The sequence below is a fragment of the Perca flavescens genome, chromosome 21 (genome assembly GCF_004354835.1).
Source record: "Perca flavescens isolate YP-PL-M2 chromosome 21, PFLA_1.0, whole genome shotgun sequence".
In the NCBI taxonomy this organism is placed as follows: Eukaryota; Metazoa; Chordata; class Actinopteri; order Perciformes; family Percidae; genus Perca; species Perca flavescens.
The window spans coordinates 21,827,096-21,847,962 of NC_041351.1; the positions used below are offsets into that span (position 1 = coordinate 21,827,096).

Consider the following 20,867-nt stretch of genomic DNA (forward strand, 5'->3'; position numbering starts at 1 on the left):
GTCCCTAAAACACCAAGCCACTCCAAAATACACCCAAAAACGTGAAGACAGCTTTTGTTTTACCTCAGTGATTGATAATAAGTAAGAAAAGTCTTTTCAGTCTCTGTAACGTCTAACAAGCCACAGCCCTCTCTGCATATTTTCCAGTTAATGAAGATTAAGAGGGGTTGAGCAGTGAGTCAGAACAGCTAGAAAACTAATCAACTATTGTTTTTTTTGTCCCACTCTCCAAGACACTCAGCATTTAAAGAAAACCAAATCCACCCTAAAAACATTTCCTCAATAAAGTAGTGATTAGTTAAATTGCATGCTCCTACGCATTTCATTTCTTTCTGATTAGTTAAGATTTGATTATTTCATACAAGACAATTATAGCTGCACCCTGCAATAGTCATTTGACAACTGGGCTACAATCATCAATGTAGTCATACTGGAAAATTGTGATTTCAAAGTTTTAGTGGAATTATTTATATATTACTAATCTCTTTACTACTTTCTGTGGTTTTTAGTATGTGATTTGTAAATCTCTCTTGCTATAACATTGCTTATTTTAAAGTTACAAACAGCTGGTTATGACTGTGCTTTTATTCCAGTTTAGATGACTTTCTGATAATTGCTGCCGTGCGTGCCTAATTTCTACTCAGGTTTTTGTTGTGCCAGACAAAAACAACACCTGAGGCTTCATTGAAAAAATTGCACTGTACTGTAGTCCTAAATTCATTCATTTACAGCCTCCGTCTGCACTAAATCTCAATACCCTTTTCCCGTTTTGTTGCTGTCCTATGAAAGCCATGTCTCAGCCCAGGATATACAGTATGCAGTTGTGACGACCCTGTCCACCATGTTGTATGGCTGCTTACCTTGCAGTATAGTGCAGGTGGGTGTGGCAGAGGGTCGTCAGCAGATTGGCAGCTCCTCGGTTGATTAGTTACACTGGCAACATCTGCGCTTGGTGGGCTACTGAACCTTTAAAGGGGTGATAGAATGATTATATAGGGTATTTTACACTGTTCCTTAAGGTCTCCTAATGGGGTATGTAACATTGGTTGGGCTGAAAATTGCCAAAATGCTATTTTATTAGGCCCTTAACTACCCTGTGAATATGGCTCTATTTGGAACAAGAGCTTTTCTTCCAAATATGGTATGCTCATGAATATTCAGAATGAGCTACGCGCTGATTGGTTTGAGCAAACTACATAGAATGTAGTAATGGGAGACCTGACAGCAGGTCTCATTGCAAAGTTATTGTTTGTCGGGCTATTACGTTATTAAATTCACTTCTGAGACTTTTTTGAGCGAGAAATCAACTATATAAAGCTCAAATATGGGACGTTTTATGAAAATGTATGGCTTATTGCAAATTTGGTAAGACTGTGTCGGAGTTCAGCTGCCGGTGCTGCCTGTGTTGCTGCCTCGCTGCACGGCCTGCCTTCCTTTACACACCCCGGCCTGCTCTGAGCTCGATTGAGCTCCGTTACGGCTTGCAGCCCACAGCACTCCATACCCGCGCAAAGTCATCGTTTTGGGGTTAATGGACCAAACGCTGGTGCTCTGACAGAGCTCCAGGGCCTGTAGCTCCCCTCTTCCTGCTAGCTAAATAGCCCGTGTGCGAGAGTGATAGCGCAAGCTTGTTACACCAGCAATCTCTTACAACAGTTCCAGTTAATCTTGGCTGGCTGTCAGCATAACTAGCTATATTTACAGTTTGAATTTTGTCACGCCACTTATACAACACATCTCTAAAGGTCTTATAAAGCTAACAACAGTGTCCGATTTCAAGTTAATGAATTTTTGTGAAGATTAGGGGTTTCGTTATCTATGACTGTCCCTTCAATCCTAGCTATGTGTGGCTAGCTACAAATCACAGATAGTTAGCTTCATTTTTGGCGTAATTTCTGTATATTTACAGTTTGAATTTCATCACGCCACTTATACAACATCTCCCTAAAGGTCTTATAAGTAGGAGTCCTGTGCCGTTAACCACGGGGTTCCCCAAGGCTCTGTACTGGGTCCATTGCTTTTTTTCACTTTACCTATCCCCATTGGGTCAGATTTTCCGTTCTTTTGGGATTGCTTTTCATTGTTATGCTGACGACATGCAGCTGTATATGCCACTAGATGTAGGAAGCGAGTCTAACACAGCTAAACTTGAGGCCTGTCTTGCAGCTGTTAAGAGGTGGTTATCAACAAATTTTTTGTTGCTTAATTCTGCCAAGACCGAAATGATGGTTATTGGACCAGCAAAACTAGGTCATCTTTATGATCACTTTACTTTGTCTCTCGATGATTGTGTAATCAATTGTAGACACCAAGTTAAGAATCTTGGTGTGCTCTTTGATCAGACACTTTCTTTTGGTTTACATATTAAGGAGGTGACCAGAGTTGCTTTTTTCCATCTCAGAAACATCTCAAAGATAAGATCAATACTGTCGTTTAAGGACGCTGAGGTCCTCATTCAAGCCTTTGTGTCATCCAGGCTAGATTATTGTAATGTGCTTCTGTCGGGTCTGCCAAAGAAAAGTCTGCGGAGTCTGCAGTTGGTTCAGAATGCTGCAGCTCGTGTTCTGACTGGAGCCTCCAGATATGAACATATTACACCAGTGTTAGTTTCTCTCCATTGGCTCCCTGTTCATGCCAGAGCAGACTTTAACGTGTTGCTGCTAACTTATAAAATATTAAATGGCAGCGCACCGTTGTATCTCAATGACCTAGTGAAACCCTATGTGCCTGCTCGAGCCCTGCGTTCTCAGGGGACGGGTCTTCTGAGTGTCCCAAGGGTTAAAAAGAAGACAATTGGGGAACGGGCCTTTTCCTTCCGCGCACCAACATTGTGGAACAGCTTACCTCTGAACATCAGGCAGGCTTGTTCTGTTGAGGTTTTTAAAGCAAAGCTAAAGACCCATCTGTTTACGGTTGTGTATGAGACCTAATTTTTAATCTAATGTTTTTCTGAGAGTGTGTGTTATATTTTAGTCATTGGAACTGTTTTTAAACTGCATTTTCTATGTTCTGTACAGCACTTTGACTTGAAAGCGCTTTATAAATAAATGTATTATTATTATAAAGCTAACAACGGTGTCCGATTTCAAATTAATGAATTTTTGTGAACAGTTGGGGTTTCGTTAGCTATGACTGTCCCTTCAATCCTAGCTATGTGTAGCTAGCTACAAATCATGGATAGTTAGCTTCATTTTTGTCGTAATTTCTGTATATTTACAGTTTGAATTTCATCACGCCACTTATACAACATCTCCCTAAATGTCTTATAAAGCTAACAACGGTGTCCGATTTCAAATTAATGAATTTTTGTGAACAGTGGGGATTTCGTTAGCTATGACTGTCACTTCAATCCTAGCTATGTGTAGCTAGCTACAAAGCACGGATAGTTAGCTTAATTTTGGGCGTAATTTCTGTATATTTACAGTTTGAATTTCATCACGCCACGTATACAACATCTCCCTAAATGTCTTATAAAGCTAACAATGGTGTCCAATTACAAGTTAATGAATATTTGTGAATTTCAGAGCAATTCTAGGAGGAGCTAGCTCTCATTGATAGAGCTACATCCAGCCGCAGGCTCTATCAATGAGACTCGTGGACAAGCGGCGTTTATTTCCCCAATCGTTTGTTTAAATAACTCAACACATTATAATTACACACATTAAAAGATTAACTGGAACCTGTGGTAACAGACTGCTGGCGTAACAAGCTCGCTGACCGTGCTCTCACTCACACACACCGCATTTAGCTAGCAGGAAGAGGGGAGCTGCAGGCCCTGGAGCTCTGTCAGAGCACCAGCGTTTAGTAGTCCATTATCCAAAAACCGGTGACTTTGCGCGGGTATGGAGTGCTGTGAGCTGCCAGTCGTGACGGAGCTCAAAGTACCTCAGAGCAGGCCGGGGTGTGGGAAGGAAGGCAGGTCGGGCGGCGAGGCAGCAACACAGGCAGCACCGGCAGCTGAATTCCGACACACAGTTGGACGAAATTTGCAATTAGCCATCCATTTTCGTAAAATGGCCCATATTTGAGCCTTACATAGTTGATTTCTCACAAAAAAAAGTTTCAGAAGTGAATTTTGTAATGGAATAGCAGAGATCTGCGCGACCTAGATTCAGAAGACTACCTGATCTCAGGTCAATTGTGTAGCCTATGTAAATGTTGGGACATGACCGTTATCTTAATACACCCATTGGCTGACAAAGGTTCCGGTTTTTGGGAGGTTGACGTCAACTTCCAGCTTTGTTGGGATTCGCCCGTTTTAGGCGGCAGTTTCAAAATATGAAATTTTCATAGTAAAGGGGTGTCAATAGGACTTTAAGCTTCTATGTATGTCCTTTTTACCCACCGAACTGTCGTTATTCAACTATGACAGGGTAAAATCGGTTTTGCATTCTATCACCCCTTTAAAAGCCTCTTGGGTTCATGCTGCGTTACAGGCAACCCGTAACCCGTGTTTTCACAACCTTCTACCCGTGAAAGTGCCCTGGAACGTCAGTCCAACTTGTAACTTACTACTCGTGAACTCGTACCAGATCATTGTACTCCCAGTTACAGTTTTTGACGTCACACACACATAAACCACAATGGCGACCCCTGTTGATGCTGAACAGACACCGGTGATTAACGGTGAGAAATAGAAATAAATAGGAAACAAAAGTAATTTTGCACATTATAATAAAAACAATACACATACAATTGTTTACTACTACTACTACTACAGGTTATGTTTATTAAATGAAGCCCAAAATAGGTCACCGACTAGATATCGCTAGTATCAGCTAGCACTAGCTAACGTCAATGTTAGGTAGCCACTAGCTAATGCTAGCTAGAAGGGTTTGTTGTGACTTTACCTGGAACGCTACCAAGTTGTGAGTCATGACTTGAAGTCGTAACTTACGGGCTAAACATTGTGTCTGGAACGCAGAATCAGTTGTAGTTCTCCTCTCTGACTATAGCTGTGTTCAAAACCGTTCCCTCATTTACTTAATAGAACATTTTAACTGTAACTAACTAACTGTAGTTGTCATAAGACAACCATCTTGAACAATGCTAACTTTGCATTAAAAGTGTCATCATTTACCGAAAGACAATTAATAACACCAGTTATAAACATTCAAAAAGACTCCATGTTCATGACAGGTGTCATGTCATAATTATGACAGTGTCATGGCAGTCTTATGCACACCTCTTCAAATAAAGTGTTAATATGAAAACAATTGGAGACCACTTAACATTTTAATAAATCAGAATTGGACCTAACAGGATGCAAGTGTTTCTGTGACTTGCTGTACAAACTGAAGGCTGCTGGAAACGGTGCGTCTAGACCGCAGCTTATAGACCGTTTTCACAGCAGACATTTTGACTTGTCATAGTAGGAAAAGCACAGCTGAAATTGATAACCATAACGATGGCTCAATTCCATTAAGTGTCCCAGTAAGCTATTTCAGTGAGTCAGCATACACAATACCAAGGCCTCTCCTAAGTGGAATGCAGTCATCATTAATGGGTTTGAATACAGCTGTGCTTGTCCTTCTATGACACGTCAACATATCTGCTGTGAAAAAGGTCTATTGTCACCGGCCCGTGATGATGCCGCCTGCTCCCGTCCACTTTACAGACGAAGTGCAGCTCATCCCGAACAAGCCTATTCCGGGTTTTGCCCTTATTCAGAATAAGACAATATTTCTCATATTTACATGGCTAATAAAAGTGAATATTCCACAAATATTTCCGTTTACGTGCAGTCATGCAAAAAAAGATTTTTTAAAAGTTATCCCAACAAAATAATGGTAGTTTGAAATGCTAAACTGCTTTTGGAAGTAACGCTGCGCTACTGCTGATTTCGAACATCAACTACATCACAAAAATGTGTAAATGCAAAATATCACCTCTGGGGCACCCAGCAAACACCTTTCTCACTCCGTACAGACGGCTAACTCTCTATTATGTTGAGCTGATGACAGCTCCAGACAAATTGGATGAAATATTGCTGTTTGGAGTGCTTGCCAGGTGCTTCATTATGTGTGCAATGGCTGTTATTCATTGCTGAAATGCATTCTCTCCAAGTGTGGGGTGATGAGAGAGGTGAGGCGATTTTTCTCCATCCTCCTGTCATGATATCCAGAGGAACGTCCAGGGAGGCTGCTTGATGAGCTACATCCCTGCTGTACCTGCCCTCTCCATGGCTGCACAGCATCAATCATGTCCTCTGAATTGCCTTGGACCTTCCCTGACGCCTGTTTCGCGCATTCACATAAAAGGGGCAGTGTTTGGGCGTTTCTCAATATGTGTTCTTCTATTGACTTGTGCTCTTGTGTCCCTGTGAAACGTCAACTCGTGTTGCCAAAGTACTGTCCCAATACACAAGTTCGCATTTCACCAAGAACAGTTAAGATTCCCGGAAATGTTCTTTACATGCCCATTTTACCCATAGACAGTATATAATGGACCAATAGACCCTGTTGCTTTGGACGGAGACCAGTGAAGGCTATTAGAAGCACTTTTCTGGTGATCTCTTGCTTTACTGCGCAGCCTCCAACTGAGAGAGACAACGTAAATGTGACGTGAGCAACATGTCTGAAAGTTGTAAGTCTTCTGGTAGCTGTGCCAAGAGAAACCTTAATCATTCCCAATCTTATAGAGACAGAGAGCGTAGGTAAGGAGATAACATGGGCACAGGCTAATTATTGCTAACTAAAATGCTAGTTAACATCAGTAATTAAACCTAAACAGCTAATGTAAGTCCAAACTGCCTGCGAGCTTCTCCTGTACTATACGGTAATTCCTCTACTATGCGGCAGTAAGTTGCTTGGTTATGACACAATCGTTAGCCTATTTTTACAAAAACGTCTGCTACGGAGCCATAACGTGAGGTACAAGGTAATGGAGCCTTTTATACATTGTCGTGTTTCTTTAGAAATGAACAATGGACAAATGGAGTCTTTAAACGCTTCAGCTGTAAAGTTATTCACTGTCAAAGTGATGTCAAAATGAATGGCAGTCAATGGAATGCTAATGGTGGGTGATCTCTTGTTAGCATCAAAATGGCGCCTGCCGGGGCCGCAAGCTCATCGCTCGGACAGTCACACTCGGAGACCCCGCTGTAAGCCAGAGGTCTTTTAGACCAGTCCCGTAAATAAGAGGCTTTTATTTCGCCGTTGACGGATCGTTTGTTTAAATATCACTACACATGTCCATGATAAGATTGGGAACCTGTGGTTAACTGTCTTTTCGGAGTTAAACTCCACCAGCGCACACACACACACACACACACACACACACACACACACACACACACACACACACACACACACACACACACACACACACACACACACACACACACACACACACACACACACACACACACAGCGCAGCAGGCAGAGGCGGGGAAGAGAGAGATATACCAGTTTCTTTTCGGGAGACTTGTTTAAATTATGCCATAGGCTATACATTATATTTAGTATTTAGTTCATATTGTTGGTGTATTTGTTTTCTGATTTATTAGAAGTTGTGTTTCAGTCTGTATGATAAATGAACAGTTGTACATAAAGTGGTAACATGCTATGACATGTTATTTAGACTAAAGGGGAGACACCAACCTTTATAATTTGAATTGCTAAGTTCCATCTGTTGTCCCTGGGCATATACAGTGCACTACAATAATATAGAAATGATAATTCCACATAACACTAAAAGGAACACATAGCACACACCAGTGCATATTTATTTTTTTATTTAAACTGACTTAAACTTATACACTAATAATAGTAGGGATTAGATTTGAGCTAAACCATAAACAATGAAATAAAAGCTCAATTAGTTTTATTTTTCAATATTATTGCAATAGTTGTAGCATTATGAGGTTTTCTTGTCCGGAGATTGTTTTAATACAAAGTGGTTATATTGTTGTGGTTTTTATTTCTAGCTGGTATTTTGGAGCCCTGCAGGTAGCCTCTGTGCTGGGAGTGTTGAGCAATAATAGGAAGAACGCATCGTCTCAAACTGTTACCAGCGTTTTCTGTGCTTGTGAACTTGAGAGTTCATTCTTCCAAGAACAACCAGCAAGAATGTTCTCCCCAAGAACACAAGTCCGTACTTTGCATTCTTGAGATTGAGAAACACCCTTTGCTCCATATGGCCAATCGCAAACATAGACAAGTCTACCAGAGCTACATAGCAAACGATAATCTTACAGAAATATGAAGAACACAGACACCTTATACAGGGAAAAAGCAATACAGTCGCTGCATCGTAACCTAAAAAGGAAAGCTGGCAAAAAATTGCCACCGCTGTAAATGCGTAAAATACAAGATTTAGATCTTACCATAATTACACTTGTAACATTTCAGTTACAACCTGGCTTTTTGTCTTGTTTTTCAGGGTCATCAGGAAATACATGTTCTGGTTAAATAGGATTACATTTCAGTCAGTCCCTGAGTGATGCCAGCTAATATACTGACTGTCAGATCCAGAGATTAGTGCCATGAGGAAAGAGAGCTGTTGATGAAAGAGTGAAACATTATAAATTTATAAAATTTATAAATTTGGAATTATGGAATTATGGAGAAAACCTAGCTCCAAAGAGAAAACCCAGCTACAAAATCAAGAATTTGACAATTCTATTGCCAAAGTGCCTGACTTTGCACTGCCCCAAAATGGCCAAATATGGCTCCCCGTTGAATTTCAAAGGTGCTCACAGCTCCTCCCGGGTCCACTGATGCCCAGGATGTCCATATATACCCTGGAATTATGGAGAAAACAAGATTTTGATGATTCTGTTGCTAAAGTGCCTCAATTTGCAGTGCCCCCAAAAGGCCAAATATGGCTCCCCGTTCAATTCAAAACCTGATTCACATAATACAGGTCCTCAGTGTCCCATTGATGTCCAGCATGTCCATATCTACCCTGGAATTATGGAGAAAACAAGATTTTGACCATTCTATTGCTAAAGTGCCTTTGACCATTCTATTGCTAAAGTGACATTTAAGCCTTTATTTTTAAAATCCTGTATCAGGATGCTCTGATATTACCCAGGGACATTATGGGATGTGTATACTATCACCATGATGTGAAATGTGTATGGCTAAACTGGCGTTTTGGTTTTTAGAGTAGCTTGAAATAGAGTTAAAATATGGCTTTAGTTACCAGCCTTAAACAGAGTTGAAATAGAGCTTTAATTGGACATTTGAGCCTTTATTTTTAAAATCCTTCATCAGAATGCTCCGTTAATGCCCAGGGACATTATGGAATGTGTATACTATCACCCTGGGGTGAAATCAGTCTGGCTAAGCTGGAGGTTTGGATTCTAGAGCAGCCTGAATAAGACTTACAATATGGCTTTAATTAGCAGCCTGAAAAAGAGTTGAAATATAGCTTTAATTTGACATTTAAGCCTTTATTTTTAAAATCCTTCATCAGAATGCTCCGAAAACGCACAGGGACATTAAGGGATGTGTATACTATCACCCTGGGGTGAAATGAGTCTGGCTAAGCTGGAGGTTTGGTTTCTAGAGCAGCCTGAAAAAAAGAGTTGAAATATAGCTTTAAGTGGACATTTAAGCCTTTAATTTTAAAATCCTTCATCAGAATGCTCTGAAAATGCACAGGGACATTAATGGATGTGTATGCTATCACCCTGGGGTGAAATCAGTCTGGCTAACCTGGAGTTGTGGTTTCTAGAGCAACCTCAAATAGAGTTACAATATGACTTTAATTAGCAGCCTTAAACAGAGTTGAAATATAGCTTTAAGTTGACATTTAAGCCTTTATTTTTAAAATCCTTCATCAGAATGCTACAAAAATGCACAGGGACATTAAGGGATGTGTATCCTATCACCCTGGGGTGAAATGAGTCCGGCTAATATTGAGTTTTGGTTTTTAGAGCAGCCTGAATAAGACTTACAATATGGCTTTAAAGAGAAGCCTCAAACAGAGTTGAAATATATCTTTAAGTTGACATTTAAGCCTCTATTTTTACTTTCCTTCATCAGAATGCTCCGAAAATGCCCAGGGACATTAATGGATGTGTATGCTATCACCCTAGCTAATACGGAGGTTTGGTTTTTAGAGCAGCCTGAATAAGACTTACGATATGGTTTTAAATGGCAGCCTTGAACAGAGTTGAAATATAGCTTTAAGTTGACATTTAAGCCTTTATTTTTAAAATCCTTCATCAGAATGCTCCAAAAATGCACAGGGACATTAAGGGATGTGTATCCTATCACCCTGGGGTGAAATCATTCTGGCTAATATGGAGGTTTGGTTTTTAGAGCAGCCTGAAAAAGACTTACAATATGGCTTTAAATAGCAGCCTCAAACAGAGTTGAAATATAGCTTTAAGTTGACATTTAAGCCTCTATTTTTACTTTCCTTCATCAGAATGCTCCGAAAATGCACAGGGATATTAAGGGATGTGTATCCTATGACCCTGGCGTGAAATGAGTCCAGCTAATATTGAGGTTTGGTTTTTAGAGCAGCCTGAATAAGACTTACAATATGGCTTTAAATAGCAGCCTCAAACAGATTTGAAATATAGCTTTAAGTTGACATTTAAGCCTCTATTTTTACTTTCCTTCATCAGAATGATCCGAAAATGCCCAGGGACATTAACCCTTGTATTGTCCTTCGTGTCACGGGAACTTGTTTAGTTTATTTACTTTTGTATTAGCCTCGCAGCCTCTGTCCTTTGGGTCCCGGGGACCCTCGCTCATTGTGATTCTATGCATTTGCTACTAGCCTCGCGGCCTCTGTCCTTTGGGTCCCGGGGACCCTGGCTTATGTTACCATGTTATTCCATGTCACGTCCCGGGACCTCGTCCATTCCTTGGTCCCCCCGGGGACCCTGGCTTATGTTACCATGTTATTCCATGTCACACGCTCGCCTCGTCCTTCGGGTCCCCGGGAACCTAGTATACTATTTGACCGCCTTGCCACGTCAACTACCGCGGTGGCAACTATTTGGCCCTTGGGGTCTCCGGGACCCTCGCCTAGTCAATGACATTTTTGTATCTCGCTACTGGCCTCGTGGCGGCTTGTGTCCCTTGGGTCCCCGGGACCCTTGTTGCATTGGAAAGTTGATGTCGCTGTTTTTTTTTTGTGTGTGTGCTGCGTAAAGGCAAACACGAAGGTCAAACTGCCGCGCGAGCCAAGAGGCTACTGTCTCACGCAGTCCGCGCAGTAGGGCTGTGTGCAGCTCCCGCAGATGTATCTCTGGCAGCCACCGCACACGGTGTGTGTCTTGCGGTCCTTTTTCTTTGGACAGAGCTGACACCTCTTTCGCTTGCTGGGCACTCTCGGTGCTCTCGGCGCTGCTTCCTCCTCGTCGTCTTGCTCATCATTTTCGTCCATTTTCATCGTCTTCCTCGTCTTCCTCCTCGTCTCCTCGCTGGTCCTGTCGGGCTCGCCTGACACCAGCGCATGACCTCGCCGCCACGGCTTTGACAAGCGCGGAGGACGCCTGCGTGCGAGGGAGACGCGAGTGTCTCTCGATGAGCGGAGTGACGAGCGCCCTGCCCAGCTGCTCGAGGAAAGCCCTGCGCCTGTTGAGCTTGCCGCGCAGCCACTCGGGCCTGAGCTCTCGCCAGAGCACAAAGGCGTTGTAGGCGGACACGTCGAGGATGTTGTGGAACAGGGCGAGGGGCCAGCGTGCCGTCTTCCTGCGGCAGCTGTACGTGCCGACGAGCTTGTCCAGGTTGTCCACGCCGCCCCTGGTGCTGTTGTAGTGCAGGATGATGTCAGGCTTGGCGGCCGTGGAGGCGCTGACCCGCGCGTCCCCCGTGTGCAGCGTGCTCAGCAGCACCACGTTCCTGCTCCTCTTGGGCACGTAGGACACCAGCGTGACGGTGGGCGTGAAGGCGAACCTGGACGAGAAGACCGCGCGGCCCTTGGTGTCGAGCAAGGCGCGCGGCAGCTCGGGCTTGTTTTTGCGCATCGTGCCCACCACGGTGAGGCGCCTGTCGTGGAGGAGCCGCCGGGCCAGCTCGTAGGAGGTGAAAAAGTTGTTGCACATGACATTGCGGGGGCCCCGCAGGCCCTCGGTCAGGTCCATCACCACTCGGGCGCCCTGATTCCTCTCGGGCTCACCGCTCACAGACTTGCCCGTGTAGACCTGCATGTTCCACGTGTAGCTGGAGCCGGCGTCGCAGGCCACCCACGACTTGAGTCCGTACCTGGCGGGCTTGCTGGGCATGTACTGGCGGAAGGAGCATCGACCTTGGTGGACGTGACGGACAACGCGGGGACAACGATGAGCATGAGCATGGGAGGAGAAGAGTGAGGATGAAAAAGTTACAAAAACATACATACACATACATACACACACACACACCGAAAAAGGGAACCAGCTGCTCGTCCACGGTCACGTCGGGCCCCGGGTTGTAGAGGCGAGGCAGCCGCCGCACCCAGGCGTCCCACACTTGTCGTATGGCCGCCAGTTTGTCCGAGGCTCGTCTGGCGCCTCTCGTCTCGTGGTCGTCGAATCGCAGCACTCGCGAGAGCGCGTGGAATCGCTTGAGCGACATTGTGCCACGGAAAATGGCCCTGCCGCTCTCCTCGTGCCACAGGCTCTCCAGGGCCTCGTTTCGGGACCTGTACACGCCGGCGAGGAGCAGCAGCCCGAGGTAGCCACGCAGCTCCGTGACGTCCGTCATTTTCCAGTCGTTGGCGCATTTCCTCAGGCCCTCGAGGTTCGTGGCGGTCACCACGATCTCTAGTATGCGCCGCGTGACCAACAGGTCGAACGTGGAGAGTATGTCGCGGACGCGTGTGGCCGCGTACTCTGTGGGTCCCGGGTTCTCTGGAGCGTTAGCGCATCTGTGGTCTTGCTCTTGGTGTTCTTGGTCTTGTTCTCGTTCTTGGTCTTGTTCTCCTTCTCGTTCTTGTGCTGTGCCACGGAAATGAGGTCGAGGGCGACTGGGATGATACGTCGTTGAGGACCATTCGATTTCGCCGTTTCTCGACACGAACCTTTCGCTCTCCTGCTCGTCCTGCTCATCCTGCCCGTCTTCTTGGCCCTCTTCTTCTTCTTCCTCTTCTTCTTCTTCTTCTTCTTCTTCTTCTTCCTCCCTTTGCCGTACACCCTCTTGGGCTGCTGCGGCTATGTCTGCTCCTCGTTCTTGTCCGTGTTCTTGTTCCTGTCCTTGACATTGTTCTTGACTTTGTTCTTGTCCTAGTTCGTCTCGGTTGTCCGCGGCGTCGTAGTCCTCTTCTCCCGCGTCGTGGTCGCTGGCGTCGCGGCAGTCCTTTTCCCCGCGGCAGTCTTTTTCTCCGTCGGCTGCGTCGTGTTTGTCTCTGTCGTCTTCTGACGCACACCTGCCGGATGACCATTCGTCTTCCTCGTCAGAGTCGCTCTGGTCATCATCATCAATATCTTTTTCCTCTTCTTCTTCTTCTTCTTCATCTTGTTCTTCTTCTTCTTCCACTTGTGTGTTTTTGTCTTCCATCTCTTCCACTCGTGTGTTTTTGTCTTCCATCGCTTCCACTTGTGTGTTTGTGTCTTCCATCTCTTCCACTTGGGGGACATTGCGTGCTGCGCGTGCCTCACGTGCTATGCGTGTTACGCGAGCTATACGTGCCTCGCGCGCTACGCGTGCCGCGTGTACTGCGCGTGCTGAGCGTGCCTCTTGTTCTGCGCGTTTGAGAAAACGATGCAGCTCCACATTTAGAGTCACACAACGGGCCATGCCGGCGTCGCGACCGGCTGCTGAACTGAGTACAAAGAGTACAAAGGTCCAAAAGAACAAGACGAAGCAAAGATGACAAAAACAAAAAGACAAATGTGAACAGTGTAAATGTGTGTGTGTATCATAAAAGTGTTTAGTAGGACGAGGATGAGGTTTGTTTCTTTCCCCCTTTCCCTTACCATTTCTATGTTACTACTACGAGCCAGGCCGGAGTGCCCTGAATACCACGGAATAACGTATGGGTCACAGAGACCCAAAGGCCAGGGCCGCTGTATAGGGGAAATACCACGGAATAACGTATGGGTCACAGAGACCCAAAGGCCAGGGCCGCTGTAGCAGGGGAATACCACGGAATAACGTGTGGGTCACAGAGACCCGTAGGCCAGAGCCGCGGTAGAAGGGAAATACCACGGAATAACGTATGGGTCACAGAGACCCGAAGGCCAGGGCCGCTGTAGCAGGGGAATACCACGGAATAACGTATGGGTCACAGAGACCCAAAGGCCAGGGCCGCTGTATAGGGAAATACCACGGAATAACGTATGGGTCACAGAGACCCGAAGGCCAGGGCCGCTGTAGCATGGAAATACCACGGAATAACGTATGGGTCACAGAGACCCAAAGCCCAGGGCCGCTGTATTGGAGAAATACCACGGAATAACGTGTGGGTCACAGAGACCCGAAGGCCAGGGCCGCGGTAGCAGGGAAATAACATGGAATAACCTATGGGTCACAGAGACCCGAAGGCCATCGCCGCTGTATTGGAGATATACCACGGAATAACGTATGGGTCACAGAGACCCGAAGGCTAGGGCCGCTGTAGCATGCAAATACCACGGAATAACGTATGGGTCACAGAGACCCGAAGGCCAGGGCCGCTGTATTTGAGAAATACCACAGAATAACGTATGGGTCACAGAGACCCGAAGGCCAGAGCCGCGCTAGAAGGGAAATACCACGGAATAACCTATGGGTCACAGAGACCCAAAGGCCAACGCCACGGTAGCAGGGAAATACCACGGAATAACCTATGGGTCACAGAGACCCAAAGGCCAACGCCGCTGTAGCAGGGGAATACCACGGAATAACCTATGGGTCACAGAGACCCAAAGGCCAACGCCACGGTAGCAGGGAAATACCACGGAATAACCTATGGGTCACAGAGACCCAAAGGCCAACGCCGCTGTAGCAGGGGAATACCACGGAATAACCTATGGGTCACAGAGACCCGAAGCCCAGGGCCGCTGTATTGGAGAAATACCACGGAATAACGTATGGGTCACAGAGACCCGAAGGCCAGGGCCGCGGTGGCAGGGAAATACCACAGAATACCGTATGGGTCACAGAGACCCGAAGGCTAGGGCCGCTGTAGCATGTAAATACCATGGAATAACGTATGGGTCACAGAGACCAGAAGGCCAGGGCCGCTGTATTGAAGAAATACCACGGAATAACGTATGGGTCACAGAGACCCAAAGGCCACCTCCGCGGTAGCAGGGAAATACCACGGAATAACGTATGGGTCACAGAGACCCGAAGGCCAGGGCCGCTCTATTGGAGAAATAACACGGAATAACCTATGGGTCACAGAGACCCGAAGGCCATCGCCGCTGTATTGGAGATATACCACGGAATAACGTATGGGTCACAGAGACCCGAAGGCTAGGGCCGCTGTAGCATGCAAATACCACGGAATAACGTATGGGTCACAGAGACCCGAAGGCCAGGGCCGCTGTATTTGAGAAATACCACGGAATAACGTATGGGCCGCTGTATAGGGGAAAACCACGGAATAACGTGTGGGTCACAGAGACCCGAAGGCCATCGCTGCGGTGGCAGGAAAATACCACTGAACACTGGCCAGGGTCATAGAGACCCAAAGGCCAGGGCCGCGGTAGCAGAGAAATACCACGGAATAACGTATGGGTCACAGGGACCCAAAGACCAGGGCCGCTGTATTGGAGAAATACCACGGAATAACGTATGGGTCACAGAGACCCGAAGGCCAGGGCCGCTGTATGGGAGAAATACCACGGAATAACGTATGGGTCACAGAGACCCGAAGGCCAGGGCCGCGGTAGCAGGGGAATACCACGGAATAACGTATGGGTCACAGAGACCCGAAGGCCAGGGCCGCTGTATTGGAGAAATACCACAGAATAACGTATGGGTCACAGAGACCCGAAGGCCAGGGCCGCTGTATGGGAGAAATACCACGGAATAACGTATGGGTCACAGAGACCCGAAGGCCAGGGCCGCTGTAGCATGGAAATACCACGGAATAACGTATGGGTCACAGAGACCCAAAGGCCAGGGCCGCTGTATAGGGGAAATACCACGGAATAACGTATGGGTCACATAGACCCGAAGGCCATGGCCGCGGTAGCAGGGAAGTACCACTGAACACTGGCCAGGGTCACAGAGACCCGAAGCGCAACGCCAGGCCAATACAAAAAGTCAAATAACCTGAACGGGTCCCTGTGACCCAAAGGACAATACAAGGGTTAAGTGGACATTTAAGTCTTTAATTTCAAAATCCTTCATCAGAATGCTTCGAAAATGCACAGGGACATTAAGGGATGTGTATACTATCACGCTGGGGTGAAATCAGTCTGGCTAATATGGAGGTTTGGTTTTTAGAGCAGCCTGAATAAGACTTACAATATGGCTTTAAACAGCAGTCTCAAACAGAGTTGAAATATAGCTTTAAGTGGACATTTAAGTCTTTAATTTCAAAATCCTTCATCAGAATGCTTCGAAAATGCACAGGGACATTAAGGGATGTGTATACTATCACCCTGGGGTGAAATCAGTCTGGCTAATATGGCGGTTTGGTTTTTAGAGCAGCCTGAATAAGACTTACAATATGGCTTTAAATAGCAGCCTCAAACAGAGTTGAAATATAGCTTTAAGTGGACATTTAAGCCTTTAATTTTAAAATCCTTCATCAGAATGCTCCGAAAATGCACAGGGACATTAAGGGATGTGTGTACTATCACCCTGGGGTGAAATCAGTCTGGCTAATATAAAGGTTTGGTTTTTAGAGCAGCCTAAATAAGACTTACAATATGGCTTTAAACAGCAGTCTCAAACAGAGTTGAAACATAGCTTTAAGTGGACATTTAAGTCTTTAATTTTAAAATCCTTCATCAGAATGCTTCGAAAATGCACAGGGACATTAAGCGATGTGTATACTATCACCCTGGGGTGAAATCAGTCTGGCTAATATGGAGGTTTGGTTTTTAGAGCAGCCTGAATAAGACTTACAATATGGCTTTAAATAGCAGCCTCAAACAGAGTTGAAATATAGCTTTAAGTGGACATTTAAGTCTTTAATTTTAAAATCCTTCATCAGAATGCTCCGAAAATGCACAGGGACATTAAGGGATGTGTATACTATCACCCTGGGGTGAAATGAGTCTGGCTAATATGAAGGTTTGGTTTTTAGAGCAGCCTGAATAAGACTTACAATATGGCTTTAAATAGCAGCCTCAAAGAGAGTTGAAATATAGCTTTAATTGACATTTAAGCCTTTAATTTTAAAATCCTTCATCAGAATGCTCCGAAAATGCACAGGGACATTAAGGGATGTGTATACTATCACCCTGGGGTGAAATCAGTCTGGCTAATATAAAGGTTTGGTTTTTAGAGCAGCCTGAATAAGACTTACAATATGGCTTTAAATAGCAGCCACAAACAGAGTTGAAATATAGCTTTAAGTGGACATTTAAGCCTTTAATTTTAAAATCCTTCATCAGAATGCTCCGAAAATGCACAGGGACATTAAGGGATGTGTATACTATCACCCTGGGGTGAAATCAGTCTGGCTAATATGGAGGTTTGGTTTTTAGAGCAGCCTGAATAAGACTTACAATATGGCTTTAAATAGCAGCCTCAAACAGAGTTGAAATATAGCTTTAAGTGGACATTTAAGTCTTTAATTTTAAAATCCTTCATCAGAATGCTCCGAAAATGCACAGGGACATTAAGGGATGTGTATACTATCACCCTGGGGTGAAATCAGTCTGGCTAATATGGAGGTTTGGTTTTTAGAGCAGCCTGAATGAGACTTACAATATGACTTTAAATGGCTGCCACAAACAGTTGAAATATAGCTTTAAGTGGACACTTAAGCCTTTAATTTTAAAATCCTTCATCAGAATGCTCCACAAATGCATAGGGACATTAAGGGATGTGTATACTATCACCCTGGAGTGAAATGAGTCTGGCTAATATGAAGGTTTGGTTTTTAGAGCAGCCTGAATAAGACTTACAATATGGCTTTAAATAGCAGCCTCAAACAGAGTTGAAATATAGCTTTAAGTGGACACTTAAGCCTTTAATTTTAAAATCCTTCATCAGAATGCTCCGAAAATACATAGGGACATTAAGGGATGTGTATACTATCACCCTGGAGTGAAATCAGTCTGGCTAATATAAAGGTTTGGTTTTTAGAGCAGCCTGAATAAGACTTACAATATGGCTTTAAATAGCAGCCTCAAACAGAGTTGAAGTATAGCTTTAAGTGGACATTTAAGTCTTTCATTTTAAAATCCTTCATCAGAATGCTTCGAAAATGCACAGGGACATTAAGGGATGTGTATACTATCACCCAGGGTGAAATCAGTCTGGCTAATATGGAGGTTTGGTTTTTAGAGCAGCCTGAATGAGACTTACAATATGACTTTAAATGGCTGCCACAAACAGAGTTGAAATATAGCTTTAAGTTGACATTTAAGTCTTTAATTTCAAAATCCTTCATCAGAATGCTCTGAAAATGCACAGGGACATTAAGGGATGTGTATACTATCACCCTGGGGTGAAATGAGTCTGGCTAATATGGAGGTTTGGTTTTTAGAGCAGCCTGAATAAGACTTACAATATGGCTTTAAATAGCAGCCTCAAACAGAGTTGAAATATAGCTTTAATTGACATTTAAGCCTTTAATTTTAAAATCCTTCATCAGAATGATCCGAAAATGCACAGGGAGATTAAGGGATGTGTATACTATCACCCTGGGGTGAAATCAGTCTGGCTAATATGGAGGTTTGGTTTTTAGAGCAGCCTGAATAAGACTTACAATATGGCTTTAAATAGCAACCTCAAACAGAGTTGAAATATAGCTTTAAGTTGACATTTAAGCCTTTAATTTTAAAATCCTTCATCAGAATGCTCCGAAAATGCACAGGGACATTAAGGGATGTGTATACTATCACCCTGGGGTGAAATCAGTCTGGCTAATATGGAGGTTTGGCTGTTTTTTCTAGAGCAGCCTGAATAAGACTTACAATATGGCTTTAAATAGCTGCCTCAAACAGAGTTGAAATATAGCTTTAAGTTGACATTTAAGCCTTTATTTTTAAAATCCTTCATCAGAATGCTCCACACATGCACAGGGACATTAAGGGATGTGTATACTATCACCCTGGGGTGAAATGAGTCTGGCTAATATGGAGGTTTGGTTTTTAGAGCAGCCTGAATAAGACTTACAATATGGCTTTAAATAGCAGCCTCAAACAGAGTTGAAATATAGCTTTAATTGACATTTAAGCCTTTAATTTTAAAATCCTTCATCAGAATGATCCGAAAATGCACAGGGAGATTAAGGGATGTGTATACTATCACCCTGGGGTGAAATCAGTCTGGCTAATATGGAGGTTTGGTTTTTAGAGCAGCCTGAATAAGACTTACAATATGGCTTTAAATAGCAGCCTCAAACAGAGTTGAAATATAGCTTTAAGTGGACATTTAAGTCTTTCATTTTAAAATCCTTCATCAGAATGCTTCGAAAATGCACAGGGACATTAAGGGATGTGTATACTATCACCCAGGATGAAATCAGTCTGGCTAATATGGAGGTTTGGTTTTTAGAGCAGCCTGAATGAGACTTACAATATGACTTTAAATGGCTGCCACAAACAGAGTTGAAATATAGCTTTAAGTTGACATTTAAGTCTTTAATTTCAAAATCCTTCATCAGAATGCTCTGAAAATGCACAGGGACATTAAGGGATGTGTATACTATCACCCTGGAGTGAAATGAGTCTGGCTAATATGAAGGTTTGGTTTTTAGAGCAGCCTGAATAAGACTTACAATATGGCTTTAAATAGCAGCCTCAAACAGAGTTGAAATATAGCTTTAAGTGGACATTTAAGCCTTTAATTTTAAAATCCTTCATCAGAATGCTCCACTGCAAAGGGACATTAAGGGATGTGTATACTATCACCCTGGGGTGAAATGAGTCTGGCTAATATGCTAGACTGTCTGGCTGGAGGTTTGGTTTTTAGAGCAGCCTGAATAAGACTTACAATATGGCTTTAAATAGCAGCCTCAAACAGAGTTGAAATATAGCTTTAAGTTGACATTTAAGCCTTTATTTTAAAATCCTTCATCAGAATGCTCCGAAAATACACAGGGACATTAAGGGACGTGTATCCTATCACCCTGGGGTGAAATGAGTCTGGCTAATATGGATGTTTGGTTTTTATAGCAGCCTGAATAAGACTTACAATATGGCTTTAAATAGCAGCCTCAAACAGAGTTGAAATATAGCTTTAATTTGACATTTAAGCCTTTATTTTTACTTTCCTTCATCAGAATGCTCTGAAAATGCACAGGGGCATTAAGGGATGTGTATAGTATCACCCTGGGGTGAAATCAGTCTGGCTAATATGGAGGTTTGGTTTTTAGAGCAGCCTGAAATAGAGTTACATAATGGCTTTAAATAGCTGCCTCAAACAGATTTGAGATATAGCTTGAAGTGGACAATGCACAGGGACATTAACCCTTGTATTGTCCTTCGTGTCACGGGAACTTGTTTAGTTTATTCACTTTTGTATTAGCCTCGCAGCCTCTGTCCTTTGGGTCCCGGGGACCCTCGCTCATTGTGATTCTATTCATTTGCTACTAGCCTCATGACCTCTGTCCTTTGGGTCCCGGGACCCAGGCTTATGTTACCATGTTATTCCATGTCACGCCGCTTCGCCTGCGTCCTTGGGTCCCCGGACCCTGGCTTATGTTACCATGTTATTCCATGTCACACGCTCGCCTCGTCCTTGGGTCCCCGGAACCTAGTCTACGATTTGACAGCCTTGCCACGTCAACTACCGCGGTGGCAACTATTTGGCCCTTGGGGTCTCCGGGACCCTCGCCTAGTCAATGACATTTTTGTATCTCGCTACTGG

General features: G+C 44.2%; 1 long non-coding RNA gene across 2 annotated transcripts in view; it reads right to left on the reverse strand.

Annotated features, from left to right (window-relative positions):
* Window positions 1-20,867, reverse strand: part of LOC114548728 (uncharacterized) — a 56,400-nt gene that overhangs the window by 20,508 nt on the left and 15,025 nt on the right. Inside the window, exon 3 of one of the 2 annotated variants that reach the window (XR_003691401.1) lies at window positions 861-966. The exons of the other annotated variant lie outside the window; for it this stretch is intronic. This is a non-coding gene — a long non-coding RNA (uncharacterized LOC114548728). The remainder of the gene's footprint in view (window positions 1-860; window positions 967-20,867) is intronic. 2 annotated transcript variants of the gene reach the window in all.